General features: G+C 42.3%; 1 protein-coding gene across 1 annotated transcript in view; it reads right to left on the bottom strand.

Annotated features, from left to right (window-relative positions):
- ZFYVE9 (zinc finger FYVE-type containing 9) overlaps window positions 1-1,131 on the bottom strand; it is a 55,296-nt gene extending 54,165 nt beyond the window's left edge. The window contains exon 1 of the mRNA XM_057367035.1: window positions 1,022-1,131. The gene's annotated coding sequence lies outside the window, so the exon portion shown is untranslated. The remainder of the gene's footprint in view (window positions 1-1,021) is intronic.
- Window positions 1,132-15,758: the final 14,627 nt, after the last annotated feature.

A 15,758-nucleotide genomic window follows, 5' to 3' on the forward strand; every position in this document is an offset into this window, starting at 1 on the left:
GGCTGTCCCCGCTCCGGGCCGGGAGCGCCCTGAGCTGCCGCGCCCCCGCCCCGCGCGTCCGCGCCGGCACCCCCGCACCGGGAACCGGGATCCGCACCGACAGCCCCGCACCGACAGCCCCGCGCCGGGCGGACAGCGGGAGCAGCCGCCCGCTCTGTCCCCGCCGGGACCCGCCGAGCCCGCGGGCCCCAGAGCCACACACACACAGAGGCGGGGGGCGGCACCGGGCACCCACCGCCGCCACCGGGCGATGCCGGTGCCCCGCGGCCGAGGGCCGCGCCCCCGGGCACCGGCTGCAGCGGGTGTGTAGTGTGACCGCTACGCAAAACCTGGTCAGAAGGGCTGGCGGCTGGAGCCGTCCATGTGTTATTTCGCCATTTCGTGTTAAGTGCCTCCACAATTGGAGAGGGACACCCCGTCCTGTGAGACACTCTCGGCCGCCTTGAGAGGTGCGAGGCACAGACACGGTCAATTATCAGCGAAGAGGCTTCCAGAAATTAGAGGAAAAAAAAAAAAAAAACCAACAAAACAAACCCCTACACTAAACAACAACAAACAGCGCGCTCGTCCCTTACAGGAGCAGCGATGGCGAGCTGACAGGATCCGCCAAACAGTGGCTGTGCGCCCCGAGTCTCACCCGTTCTCTCTCCAAGAGGAGGCGGCCGACCATGCCGGGAGCGGGACACTCCGCCTGGCTGCAGGCGCTCGGGAACTCCAGGAAATGTCACTTCCCGCGTGTGCCGCGGTCCGGCGGGCGTGAGGGTGCGGGGGGCGGCCGGTGCCGGGCTGCGAACCGGCACAGCGCTCCCTCCCGCCGCCTGCAGCCTCACCCGAGCGAGCGAGCGAGCGATCAGCGCCTCACGAACCCCTCACTCCTCATCCCAGCAACCCCTTGCCTCAGGAACCCCTTGTCTGCTTCAGAAACGCCTCATCCCTCGTCTCAGGAACCCCTCACCCCGGTCCCCCCCTCAGGAAGGGCTCGCCTGGTGCCAGGGGTTGGATGGAGTCGCTGTCCCCTCACCTTTGTGCAGGCCCATGACCACAGCAGAGTGCCATGTCAGCCCAKGAAGGAGGGAAAGGTGAGTGTGGTGGCTGCTAATGCAGCTGCACGGCCATTCCCTCTTCCCAGGCCTTCACACTTGCAGGCTATCACTTTCCAGCAGGCTGGGCTTCTCCATTAACTTCCCACATCTGTCAGTGAATGCAGTGTAATGAGCCCCGGTGATAAAATCTAGGCCTCCTTGCTCCAAGAGCATCAGCCCATCCCGCTTGAAATGAAAGGGAAGTACTTAATGTTTATTCATTGATTCTGGTGGAACTATGTGCTTTTCAAGCAGAAAATACGAGATGCTCCCAATCAACTGAATCATCAATCCATGAGCAAATAGCTGAGGAGATAAAAAATGCTCATCCATCATAACTGGGAGTAGCATGTTAATGGAGATGGAATTTATTTTCTCCCACAAAACATTCCTGGTTAACCCAAACTTGCTATCTCATTAGCAATTAGTGTTGTCGTGCTTGTGAAGCACAAGATGAGGGGTTCAGATTGGTCCACTATACAATTACTGCCCTCAAAAGTATTTTCATGAAACACCTCAGACTGATAAACAATATGCCCGACAAACAAAAATAAATTCAAGAGTGAGCAACATAACACTGCATAACCTCTGGCCAAATGCATGCAAGTTCATAGCTTTGCTATCTATGATTGTCTCACAGAGGCATATCACTACCATAATTTTGTTCTACTTTAATCCCTCTGGATACAGCCATTCATTGGGATGTGTTCTCACTGAACACGGAGAGGTTTTTCCTGAAGGATGTCATAACTGGCTGTTTTGCAAGAAGGCTGTCACATGAAAGCATGCTAAACAGGAGTTAGGAGCAATGGGAAACATCTCTGTGAGTTATGGTAAAGGGACATGATCTCATTCYGCATCCCTTTTGGGTACCTTGGATGCCACATGACTTGTTCCTAATGAAGGTATATCTAGAGGAGCAGCAAACTCCACAAACCCCAGAGTGCTGCTCCAGGCAGTTGTGGTGCCAGACACCTGAGCTCAGAGCAGGGAGATCGCCCATCCTGTGTCCTCAATGTGCTCCCTTTGCTAGAAGAAACATTTCAATATTGATAATGAGAAACCCTACATGCAAACCAAACCAATAATTTGATCCCAAGCCACAGCAAGGCTGTAAGACATGGGCRATGACTTTTCACTTGGCACAAGTGTCCGAGTTACAAATTCTCCAAAAAGTTTCTACAGTTCTTCCATATCYGTGAGCCTCTACAATATCATCATAAGAAATGGTGCTTAATARTATCCCACATGACAGCATGGATATTTGGTATTGAGTTTGCCACCTCTTTTCCCAAGTATTTTGCAATCTTTCCCCCAGCTCTTTATGAGAAGCTACCAAGAAAAAGGAATAAAGGAGACCATGGAGAAGAGGGTAGGGAATGGGAAAGTGAGTGAGAGGACCACAGTTARAAAGGTGAGGGGAAGCTCTGAGGTGCTCTGACTGAAAGGAGCAGCAGAGAGTTACATGGTCAATACACACGTGTGTCACAATGTATGTACTCTGGAAGCTAGGAGTTCCAGGGGATTCCAGGGATTCAAACTGATGCAAGAGTAATCTTTGAACAATAGAGTTAATGACAAATAAGAGGATTTTTTTAACTACGCGGTGAAACCTGCAGAAACCTGGGGGGAAAGGAAGCTTCATAATGGCTTCACTCTGTTCCCCTAAGTAGAAATAGAATGGTTAATAACAATGTAGGAAAGGCAGAAGAACTCACTATTTCTGGTCTGTTTTGGGGGAAGAGCCAGATGATACACAAATATCATATGATGATGATGATGATGATGAAATACATTTCATTCCAAGAAGCAGTGAGGAGGATGTTAAACAGAAGCTAATGAAGTTGGCTATCAGCAGATCCATGTAACTTGCATCCAAAAGTTTTAAAAGCACTGGCACACAGTATCTTTAGACCATTAATGTTGATTTTCAATAAATCTTGGAACACTTTTAAAGTTCCAGAGGACTGGATGAAATATTGTACCAATTTTTTAAAAGGGTAAACAAGGTGACCAAGGTAATTACAACCTGCCAGACTGACAAGAATTGTGGGTAATAAAATGGGACATTATCTACATTACTTGATTAAAAAAGAATTAAAGGATGGAAACACAATAAATGCAAATTAATGTGGAAAATAAATCTTGCCAAAATAATTTGATTTTTTAATGGCATTACAAGTTTGGTTGATGAAGGTAAGTAGGTCTGCAAAATATTTGTTCTGGTAGCTTACAGCATTTTAATTAAGAAGCTAAAATGATACAGACTCATCACAGAACACATTAAACTGTTGAAACTCTAACTAACTGACAGTTACAAAGTGGGGAAATAAAAAGTCATCATCAAAGCATGGGTTTCTGCGTCCTATGGCAATTAGTTCTACGTGGCATTGTATTGATATTAATGGTTCTAAGAAGAACATAAAATCATCACTTCAAGAGTTTGCCAGTGATGTAAGCAATARGGATTCATAAGTAAAAAGTCATGCTGCACAGCAGCTGAGACAGCTTGATAACAAGTAAYGAGCATTTCTGTACAGCCAAATGTAAAAACATGCACCAAGGAGTAGAGAAAGTGATTATAGGATGAGAAAATTTGTGCTCTTACAAGTTAATGCTCAAAAACCTTGAGAATCATCACATATAATCAGAAGGAAATAAGCAGGTGTTGTGGTGCTGTAGCCAAGAGGATAATGAAATCCTTGAGTTTAAAAACAGGAGAATATAGAAAGATGTCTGTATTTATTTTTCTGGTACYAGTCCCACTGCTCCTGAAGCCTGATACCTAAATTCCTCAGTTCCTTAATAGAAATTGATAAAGAGATGGTTCAGAGAAGGTCAGTAAGAATGATTTCAAAGTGAAAATGTTCAATCTATTTCAGTGTCAAAAAAGGAGGTTAAGGGGTTACTCAGTCACAGGTTTTAAGGACTTCCAAGATTCAGTGAGTGCATGCAGATRTATTCATCTTCCTGTGAGGTCCTCTATCAGGAAAGGCAATTAATCACCAAGACAGTTTAGGGCAGGACAAGCTGGRTTTCCCAGCACTGGGAACGTCAAAATCAGGAGGTCATAAAAACTTAATTTTACAGAAGCAGAAGTTCAGTCCTGTGAGTCAGGTCCCCAGGAGACAGAACTCTGTGTCTGTAGCTGTGGATTCTGCCTGCTTGTCTACGCAGAAATTTMTTTCCTTGGGAACTAAGAAGTAACAACCTGTCATTCCTTTCAGCATCATCTGACACAGCTCATGTGCTGCTCAGCACATGATGGGAGCAGCCGTGGGGATGGCAATGTTTACAGTGGCTGAAGGGATGGGTGGACTGTTCACAGAAGGCAAAGCCTTTGAAGCATATTGCACACCAAGATAACTTTTCTCACTCAGGAAGCCTGAGGCATGCATTGCTGGAAGCTGGGAGGTTACTCCTGACTAGTGTGACTATGTGATTATCCTGCTACTAAACTCTTCCTCTGGCATCTGCTTCTGGCCACTGTCACAGACAGCACACTCATCTTGTGCCAAGCAGTCTCTCAGGTCCACACCAAACTGACCCAYGCCTGATCTTGGAAAAGTGCAGTGGGAAATTTGGTGTGAGCAGAGAACAGATACTTGATAATAGACATTGCACAAGAGAGGGCAAGAACCCTTAATATTAGAAGGTCAAAGGCTGACTTGGGTAGGAGATTGTACATAAGGCTCTGGATCTCTCCAGAATCTGTCATTGATTGAAACATTCAGGAGTCTCTTGGTCTGATCTGGTGCCATCAAAAAATCAGGAAACTTTGCAGCAAAACKTTCATTGCTTTCCTAACAAAGTTCTTCATACAAGTGCTCAGCCTTCCACTGATTTGCAAGATCTCAAGTAGGAAAGGGCTGTGTTGTGAGCCTAAAAGTCCAACCTCTTGGGTGACTGGAGCTTTTATTCACAGTCCATGGAAGAAAATGCTGGCTTTTTTTCCGCACTGTTGCTAGTAACTGCCTGCATACCACACTCTGACAGAAACAATACTCCAAGTATTCATTACTAATGCCATTCCTAGTGAAGGGCTTAGTGATCATTTAACTAGTTTTTGTTGTAAAATAAACGCCCTCGCTGATAACACCCTTGGAAAGAGGCGAGCAGACGGCGCTGCGGATTGCGACGCTGTGGCTTTGCCCTCTAGTGGCTGAGGGACTGGCCCAGCTCCGGTGGTGTCTGTTTTAATACGTTTTGATTACCTCATCAGCCTTGAATCTTTTATTTTTTCTAAATTCTGTGCAGACTTCATCCATTAAATTCAAGTACTACCTGCATCAGAACAATGTGAATCAATAAAATCCTTGGCTTAAGATTCTCAGAATCCTATATTAAGGTTAACTCAGTATTAGTGAGTCATACGATAAAGCCACTAATACATGGGCACTTAATTAATCTATGATGCATTTTCCACCAGATAGGACTTAATCTCTTGGAAGGAAAAAAAGCCTGCTAGGTCACCATCCCATTGTGTGAGTCAGTTTAGAGTCATTCCCGGCTGAATACCTATTCTTATTTTGACCAGTTTAAATTTTAAATACGCCATGCATTCTTAGGAGGAAAAAAAAAAAAAAAAGGGATTGCATGTAATCTTTTTCAACAGTAAACTCAGTAGTTTATGCATTTCAAAGGGRGCATAACTTCTTTACTGTCTATGCTGGCTTTCTGCCCATACTCCAGACACTGGCCTAGAGGCTCTAAGAAATCTGTGTCTGTATCTGTTTTAGACTTCTGTGGGAGCTTGAGCAAGGGCTTTGGACTTCAATCACATCTTGATTTTTTTTCTTTTTCTCCCTCTGGCACCCATTGTAGCTTATTACCCCAATCTTCATAAGAAATAACACTTGCTCAATTAAATYGTCTTTCCCCTTCCCTCTTTCCTTTATCTTTAGGATCTCTTGGCCAATTTCTGCCACACCTGAAAAAGTGTTAAGTCTCAAAGGAAATTTAATGCTTACAATTTTTGTGTCAATCCTCAGCCGGACATGGAGGGGCTGATCCAAAGCAAGTCCAGCTCTGCTGGTCCATCCTCGATGTGGTGACAGCCAGTTGTCAATCAGTGCCCTGGCCTTGCAGGCACTGTGGAGGGAGCTGAAGCCATTGAGGGTCATTGTGGTCATGGCAGGGCTGAGGTTAGTGCAAGGAAAAGATCAGACAGTGAAGGCACAAATCCATGTGCAAACAAAGGCTGTAGTTCTGGTATTCTGCCATGATCCAATTATTAAAGGTTCTTAGAAATTTCTCTGCCCRAATTAAGGTACATACTCACAGGACAGCTTTGCAGGTGTTGGTTTTTGGAGTCGGTATTTGAGAGTGAGATGTGAGACTCAGGTGATTTGAAAGCCTCTGTAAGCAAGAMGTCAAATTACAGGATTTAGTAGTTCCAATAAACAACTGGATCATTTAATTCTTATTGTTTATTTTGTTATTCATCCATAYTTAGAAGCCCTGGAAATGCTTAAGTACCTTTTTGATTACATTTCTGTTCTGACCAGAAGCTGGAAGTGGCTTTAGTGAATACTCATGGGGTTCATGTATTTGTGAAGCTGTACCAAATGAATGTGTCTGTGCTCGGTAACACAAAACCTGCCAGGGTCTGGAATTAGGAGAAACATGTTCTTATTTAACTCTTTGCTGCCTTGCTGAGTGACATTTAACCCCTCTGATCCCCTCTCCATGTGTGCAGTAGATGTAGTTATATCTACAGCAAGAGTAAGTATTCTATGAGTCCTGAGGAAGGTCTGTGAAACCACTCTGAGAGTCTCACTTTGAGATGGGAAATATTATTGTGATGATTGCATGAAAAGCCATAATTTGGAAGATAAGAAATCATCATCTAAATATGTGCTTTCTGGTTCACTGAAACAAAAGAACTTGGAGGTTCAAAAATGGACAGRAGTTTGAAATATTAACTCCATCTCCAGACAGAACTTTGTCTTCCTAAAATGCTGACAGATACATATTTTCCATTTGAAGATCTGAAAGTATTTTACAAAAAAATTGAAACCTGATAGTCGCCCTGTGAGGATTAAGCAATCTGCTCAATATCACTCAAAAAATGCGTTTCAGAGTTTTGACGAGAGTTGTCGAAGTCCTGATTTTACAACTTATCCMATGTAAATTAGCAGGCTAGCCCTGCTATTGTTTAATTTCCTCAGTCATATAAACTCTCTTAAGGCTGATAGTACTCCAGGAATAATGTTGGAGCGGTGCCAGAGGCTGGCGGATGGTAGGAGAATTGAGATGTTCATTGTTTAGATAAAAGTCATAATTYATGCCAGCTTGGTCTAAAAAAACCTGCCTTAAGTATGATATATTGGTGAGAAGGGAGGGACCAGCACTACTCGATAAAGAACTGTCTCACAACTTCTGTAAGGAAGTTTCTGTGTTGTTGACAGCCCTACACCCTTTTCCATAGTACCACCAGTATTTCTACACTTCACAGCCAATAGGAAGCACAATGGTGATGAAAAGGTGATTTCTAAACTGAGASTCTCCAACCTAGACCAGATATGGCCCTACAAGGGAGCTTAGAAGCTCATAAATAACATCTCAGGCATTTGTGTGGGCTTCAGTGAACATGCTTGGTGCATTCACTCGTAGAGGCRAGGCTTATTCAATATGTTGGCTGGGAGCAAACCCCACCAGACACTGCAGAGGGAAATTCCACCAGTGAACAGTAGCACAGAGGATGTTTTGTGGAGGATTTTTGAATGACTGGTTTTGTGAACAGAAACCCACTCCTTTGAATGTCAACACTTCAGATGCAAGGAAAATTCTAAGAAAAAAGAATTTTAGAGAAATCAAAATGCTGCAATTCAAACTTGATTTTAATTACATACAGTGCAAAATAAAACTGTTGCAAACCGAAAAATCACATCAACAAAGGTATTATTAAATATSTCATTATTATGACTGTTGAAGTGATATCTTTTGATGTGTCTTTTCTTTCATTCCTTCAGCATAACTATATTCTATGACCAAAAAGTTGCAAATTTCTTTCACAGATTCAGTATACAAATTAAAGAAATCTGTTCATAATTGTAACTTTTACAATTGGAGACACATTTTACAAAGAAAAACATCTAATAATTTTAAATCCTGTTCTAATCTGGGATGTGTTGTCACAGTGAGTTCCACGCACTAATTGCGGCACTTAAAAAGTATCTTCTTTCAGCAGATGTAAATGCTCTACTGCACAATTTAACTTAATACCCTTTTTCCTCATATAGGAAAAAWTATTCTCTGTATAATCCTCAATTCTGTTTATTTCTGCTATGTTCCTAATKATCCTTCTTCTGCAAAGCTTAAGATGTTTTCAGTTTATCTTCAAATCACAAGTTTCTCTGCATCTTTATATGGTGTCATTTTCAGCTTTTAATTCCTCTGTCCTATCCCTGAGTCCTAAGCTGAGAGTTATGGGCACAGCTGAGGGGGCAATGTCACTGAGTTAGAAAAACTCTGCTGTCCTGTAGTTATGTGAAAGGCACCTCAATATAAACTGAAGTCCAAGGTGGGAACACAGACAAAGTAAACAGATGAAGATCAGAACCTGGTACATGTGATTCCTGGTGGAGCCTGTGCTGCCAGAGCAGCAGAAAACAGGGATGAATCCCATCTCTGTGCCTCACATACATCGGTGTGCAGCACTGGGGTCCTGAGAGGGAATGATACAGTATCTTTTTTTCTCATTATCTTCTTTCACCAGTTCCTCCAGATCCGCAGGTCTGTGAACCTGAGGGAGGGAGGAGAGAGAAAGCTGCTGGTCTCGGCAGGAGAAGGGAGGAAGCTGAGGGAAGGAGTCCAGTGAGTCCTGAGGCAGAGGAAGGCAGAGGATGAGGGACAGCAAGAGCAGTGACAGCACACGTGTTCCATGAAGCAAATAGTTTCTGTTTGAGGTAGGAAATACATTTCAGACAACGTTTCCACTCCAAATGTAGAGTTGTCAACTCGTTTATGACCATGCAGCTACACAGTGCCAGTCTGGTTGGTTTTGTTTGAGGGGATCTTTTTGGAAGATGTAAGTAAACAGAAGTATAAGCTTTCATCTATAGCACCTCTTTTCTTTCAATACTTATGTGAAGAGTTTGACATAATATGTATATATAAGTTTATTCTTTAGGTCTTTTTAGGTTCAAAGGAAGAGCTGACTTTTCTTTAGGGAGGAACTGAAACTTACTTGAAAGGAAGCGATAGATGTAGTTGGCTCATTGTTATCTTAAGCATTTCCCTTCTTTGTTGCACTGGAGATAGATGAATAGCTGGTATGCAGAGACATACATGACTCCCAAGTGCTGGTTAGTGGGTTTTTTTTTGTAATTAAATCATTCAAGGTGTGATTGAGTCAAACTCCAGCAAAAAGGAATTTATTATTGAAATAATCTGGCAGGCATCACTTTTGCAACACTTTCTTGGCTTATCTGCTGTTGGCATCTTGGTCTTTTCTTCCCTACTTCTCCTTAATGACAGTGGGGATCAAAACCATCATCCTTTGTGCACAGAATATTTGAAGTTGTCTTTCAAAGGAGAAAGACACACAACTGTGCTGCAGATCACAGGCATATCTTCCTTTGCCCTTAAATAATTTGGGAATATGTTGCTCAAATTTAACCACACTTGACTGAGGCAACTGGTGACTACTGTAGGAAGAAGGCCACAAATGGCTGCCACTGCTGAGGCCACGGAGAGGGAAGGCAGCCACTGCAGGAGCTTTCAGCAGCAGGTGGCTGTCAGTCAGCYACACAAAGGCCTAAAATTCTTTGTATGGTTATTTCCTCCCTATCAGAACTGCCACAGGGAATACAGTGCTCATATCTCAGGGAAAAGGTGTGATGGAGGGCAGGTAAAGAATGGTTAAAAACCAYGGACTCCTGCTTTCATCAATTCTTTGAGCAGTGAAACGGTTCACACACACACAAAGCTTTAAGTACACCCTGAAGTATTCAAGGCATTAAGGAAAATCCAAAGCATCTTGTTCATTTCAATTACTTCTCCACCCACATTCTTCATTGAATTAAAGGATATCCTACACACTCTTTTGTTTCACATATTCCCCAAAGATTGTTTCATCGCACACCAAGCAAGSATCTTCAGCATATTCATAGTAACGTCTCAGTCACGGCATTCAGCRTTATGATGTTCCTGGCACAAGGGATGTTATTAAAGGATTGAAGAGATGAATAGATGGCAGATTTCCCCAGGGCAGTGCATCAGAAAATGGACATCAAAAGAGCCTGGCTCAAAATGCTGTGGGTATTACTGGCTCCTGACAAATCCCACTCATTTCTGAACAGTAACACTGTCAGGCTGTGTTAGGGACATGTCCATCCTGGAATGCCTCCCTAAAACTGTTTGCTTATGCAGTAAAAGCACTCCCATTTCAACACCTGCCCCTCTAGATGAAGACAGCATAATCTTCATTAGTCAAAAGTACTTTGGGCCCAAATCCAACTACCATCTTACTCAAATAATTAGCAATATCCCAAGGSTCAGGTTCTGTGGCCATCAAAACTACCTTTGTTTTCTCCCATCATTTTTCATTAACCCATCTGGATGATGGGTTCTGAACATGTGAGTCTCTTTCATAGGACATGTAGGTTGTCACATATTACAGGTCATCTTCACAGACCCCAACAGGATAACAGGCCACAGTCTGTGACTGGAAATCTTTAAAATTTCTATTTCCTTTTTTCACCAAGAACTGGGTGGAATTTATTTTCTTAAAGCTATTTCGAACCATGAGTAACAACTCCTGAGCAGGCACTGAGGAAGGAGAAGCACATATACTGACATTATGTCACCACCTGAATTATTCTGCTGAGATATAAAAATAGTTTGGAAAGCAGCACGGCCAAAATTACTATATCATTTAATTACAACCTACTTTCATGACAGGCCATCAGTTAATTAAGAGTGTCAAAATGCTGAATTGCCTCCAGCTTCTACATGCTTTGCAAATGACATGGAAGTCATCTTTTTAAATAGCAACAGCTTAACTGAAAATGTAGAACCCATAGTGAAGYGCTTTGAAAAATGAGGCAGTCAACTGAGCTGACCTGAAATTCCCCACACCATAAATTCACCAGGGAAGACAGTTATAACCCATTTAATTTACTCTCTGAAGATCACATTCACATGACGACGTCAAAACTACTTTTCTGAAACGGATACAATTTTGAAGTGTTATAAAACAGGAACCTGAAGTGACTGTGGTCTCTGCAGGTACACACAGGGCCTGGCTCCAGCACTGGCACCTTCCCTCCAGGCTGCTACAATGCAGGCAACTGTCATCAGGAAAAGGCATAGAATTTTTTTTTTTCTTTAGAAATAAGTCACCTTCACTGATTCTCAAATGCCATATATTACATTGGAGAAAATTCTTTGCAAGGGGAATGATGTTACTATAAACTTAGAAAATGATGGCATTGTTTTACCCATTTGTTATATCTTATACCAAATCCCCTATTCTCTTTATAGGACTGTCTTGTTAAACAAGTGATTTTGTATAAATTATGTAACAGTTTTATATAAATTGTATCAAAACAAACAAACAAAAAAACTGTAAAGCAGACTGGATAGAAAGTGCACTTTTGCAAGCACCAAGGGATAAGAAGAGCACCCATCTGCAGAAAGAAGCCAAACATCTTGAAACTGAAACAAAACTAAAGCAGTCCCTCTCCCTCATTCTCCCTTTGGTAATGAGGGGGTTCTTTCATTGGACAGACAGAAAAATACTGTTTGCTAGCTGGATTTTTCTTTTCTTCCAAGGAAAACAAGTGCTTCACACTGGGAAAAAAAAACCTGATGAGCAAACATCTCCCCCTATAGTTTGCAAGAAGCTGAGCATCTTAAAAATCATAACTAAAATCCTGTCTTTTGGCTGCTGAACAAGGGACCCAAGCTAAAACTGAGCCAGAACTTCATGTAGCATGGGAACATGGAAGTGGATGCTTGAATAAAAGTACAAGGCTAAAAGCAAGAAATCAGGTAATTCGGAAGAATTGTGGCAGGCTCATGGTTTCATGACTATGGCAGTGTCCAAGTGATGAACAATTTCAGGGTTGGGGAAGAAAGAAAGAATTTCAATATAATTTATATGTGGGAGTAAGGGGAGTGCATTAGGCCTGTAATTTATGCAATAGGTAAAGAACTTCAAATACTAGAGAGAGGTGAATGTGATTTCTAAGTCGAGTCCAAAGTGCTCCTAAGGAGCTAATACTACTCCTAATACTACTAAGGACTCTGAGAAAAGATTTGAGSTTGGTGAAAATGCCATTGAATATTACAGGCCACAAAAAGGAAAGATGACCAGTAAACAAAATGCTTTGCCAGGATGACAAACACCTCAGTGCAACTTTCACAAGATGGCGATTATTCAAAGGCAATATGTGTGGGATAGATTCTGTTATCCATGTCCTCCTGCTGGGATATTACTGCTCTTTCTGTAAGGAAGAAGCCCTGAGCCCTGTAACTGGACTTTACTGCTATTCACAGTTGTCATTAATTTTACAATCCTGGTGGAAGTTTAAGTTAAAGGGACATATTTTAGTCAGTGTTTTTACAGGAAACAGTCTAACAAAGGAGTTAATATTCAGCAAGGCCCACTACACAATATSATGATGCAACATTAATGGAACATTGTGTTCTCCCCTGAGCGCTCACGTTCAGTGTTTAACAGGCAATCCTTGGGGTCCAAGCATTAGCCCAGCAGTGGCTGGAATGGCATTGGCTCCAGCCATTTCCCCTAATAGTGGAAAATATCCCTTTGGTTGCAGTTGCACAGGCTTAGCAAATGCTTCACATACCAGCCTGTGCTGGCCTCCTTATTCTTGGAAACATATCTAAAATTCCCTTTTGCCAGGTGTGGTGTTAGACATGGACTGGTCCTAGTCTAGAATCCAGACACTGGAATGTGGCAAGAGGAGTGAAACTGCTGCTGATCTTTAATGTCCCTTCAAAACCCTCATGATTTCTTATAAAGTCATAAAATTAGAGGGAAAGAAGCAATAGTGTCACTGGTGGGATGTAAAGATCTCCTGACTAAATAAACCACTAATTATTCTAGGCAGGCATGCCCACTTCCCAATGGTTCATTTCTCTTTCACTTGTCCATATGAAGGGGAAAAAGACCCAAAAAACCCCCCAAAAAATCGGAGACACGCATGCTTATCTTGATCATGTCATTTATTGAGTCAGCAGTGATGGCAAAGGGGGAATCAATCRGTCTTACCGTCACAGACAAACCCCACCACCAAATCCCATGGAAGTGTACACACACTCCTCCTGCTTGTTCCACGAACTCCATGACTCTGCTCGAGTCTTCCTGTTCTCCTGGCAATGGTTTGCCTTCACAGCAGTGTGGCAACTCCCTGCTCAAGCAAAAGGACATTGCTTCACCGGGTGTAATTAAGCCTATAAAAAACTACCTCAGGCTTCTTTATGYCTTGCTAAATCACATGATGGAGATTTTGTGGGGCGCTGTGAGTCAGACACTTTGGAAGGCCTGACCAGCTATTTCCTCAACATCTCAGTGAGAGATGTCTGTATATTGATCATGTTTGTACCTCAGCAGTCAGTCAGATGAATGCTTTGAGTTTGCTAAAAAAGCCTGCTACCCCATTTCAAACTGTCAGAACTCCTGCAAACAATTTTGACTATGATACAGAATTAAATAGAGCACAATAAATAACAGCCCATACATCAAGAAGCTGCACTCTAGGAGGGGGAGAGTAGGGGACAGAAAGAAAAATGCTCTTTGGCATCTTTGAAATGTGTCCTTTATTGTGCCTTTATAAAACCAGAAAGGCATCCCGAGTATAAAACTTGCAAATGTTTCTGCTTTAACAGGATTACTTAACTATGGTAGGAACAACTATAAAAGCTTGTTTTTATTGTTCAAGTAGACCAATGCATGTAATTCCTCCTGCAGCAATTTTTCATGGGGCTACTTATGAGGGCAGGAGTAATTGAGGACAAGTATTTAATCACCTCTCTCTTATCTTGGCTTATCTAAGTATTAAGATAAAAGGGCAGAAATGGAACACAGGCACATCTCACACAAATTTTAACACAGATTAATGTCTCAGCAGAGAAACTAATAAAAAGAATTGCTCATCATATTTATTCAATGTAAGTGAATTCTTGTTCTGAATAGCTACTGCTTTCCTTTTTTTTTTCCCAACAAATACTGGCCATCATGAACTATAAGGAACATGAAGACCCAAACAGTTTGTAAGTATCAGCACACTGTGATATCAGTTAAATTGAGCAGCTCTGTTTCTCAGGCAATACCCACAACAGCTATAGAGAAAGGAAGATGACAGAACTGCAGTCACAAAGGAGAACACRCTTGGTGTACATTCCTGATGATGCYACTGTGAGCCATTGAGGAAATGGAGGTATAAGACACTTAAACCTTTTATTACAGCTTCTGCAAACCCATGAAGTGCTTGTGCAGATTAAAACAAGGAAGACTGTGCATTTTTCATGGAAGAGTTTCCATCAGTTAGGATGCTAATGATGTGTGTCTGCTTGTAGGCAAAGAACAAGCAAGCTTGTTCAAAGAATTCACYAGGTTCTCAGTGACCCAGACTGCACTATAAAAATCCTCTSTAATTTACAAAATCATCAGGATAGAACATGTATACCACTAGAAACAATAGCTAGATTATCCCTTCAAATGTGACTATAGCCTTTGAAAGAACAAAGAGCGTCTGGACTATTTTTATGGAAAACCTATTTCAAGGTTCTCAGGAGAACTGAGCTGGAAAAATCACCATGTAATGGGATAAACTATTACAATTTCAGGGCTGCAAGTGGCCAACATGATTTCTCAGTGCACACTGCCAATGAAAGCAAACCTGCAACTCAAAGGGCAGGAGAAGAGTTAGAGGCAATAATATCCCTGTGTTCAAAAGTTAATAATTTACAACAGCACTGAAATCATGCCGCTGAAAGGTATTATAGAAAAGACTAAAAAATAACACATTCTCTGTTTTTTCAGAAGACTGACATCACTTTTGTGTCAGAATAGAAGGAAGTCTCAGCAAATTACCCAAATATCCAGCAGGAGAGATCATGAGAAAACCTGGTGTCTTTCAATCAAACTGTGGAAGCAGGCTGTGGGAAACTTTAGACATATAGGGGAAGAAATTCTTATTCAAAGTGAAAATTATTTTTAGCCATATTTGCTTTTTTTTCAGAAACATACAAACATGTAAAATGTCACTAATTACAACTCTCAATCACAGAGCAGACCRAGTCTCCAGCCATACAGCAATGGTTTCAATATGAACAGAGCAGGAACTTTGGTTGCATTATTACTCCCTGGAGATTATAACAATGCTGAAAGCAAGCCAGGGTTATTTTCAATTCAACACCATGTGTCAGAAACCATCTGAAATCAGATCTTGTCACAAAAGTGGAAATTCCRTATTAAAGATCTCAGTCAGTAACTTAAAAAGTGATTTTCAGTGAACAAGAACCTGCAGAAYTAATCACAACTTGAGTAGCTTGCCCCAGTAAAYCAGTGCTCACSGAAAARGAGACACAGMACAGGCTCACAGGGAAGGCTGTGTYTGGSTGCTGGGCAGCTGTGGAGCATGGGATGGCTGGGGCAGAGGGCAGTGAGGGCACAATGGGCTCTCCTGGGGCAGCTGATCAGCC

The sequence above is a fragment of the Malurus melanocephalus genome, unplaced genomic scaffold (assembly GCF_030028575.1).
Source record: "Malurus melanocephalus ecotype Western Australia unplaced genomic scaffold, MMel_1.1 scaffold_74, whole genome shotgun sequence".
NCBI classification, from domain to species: Eukaryota; Metazoa; Chordata; class Aves; order Passeriformes; family Maluridae; genus Malurus; species Malurus melanocephalus.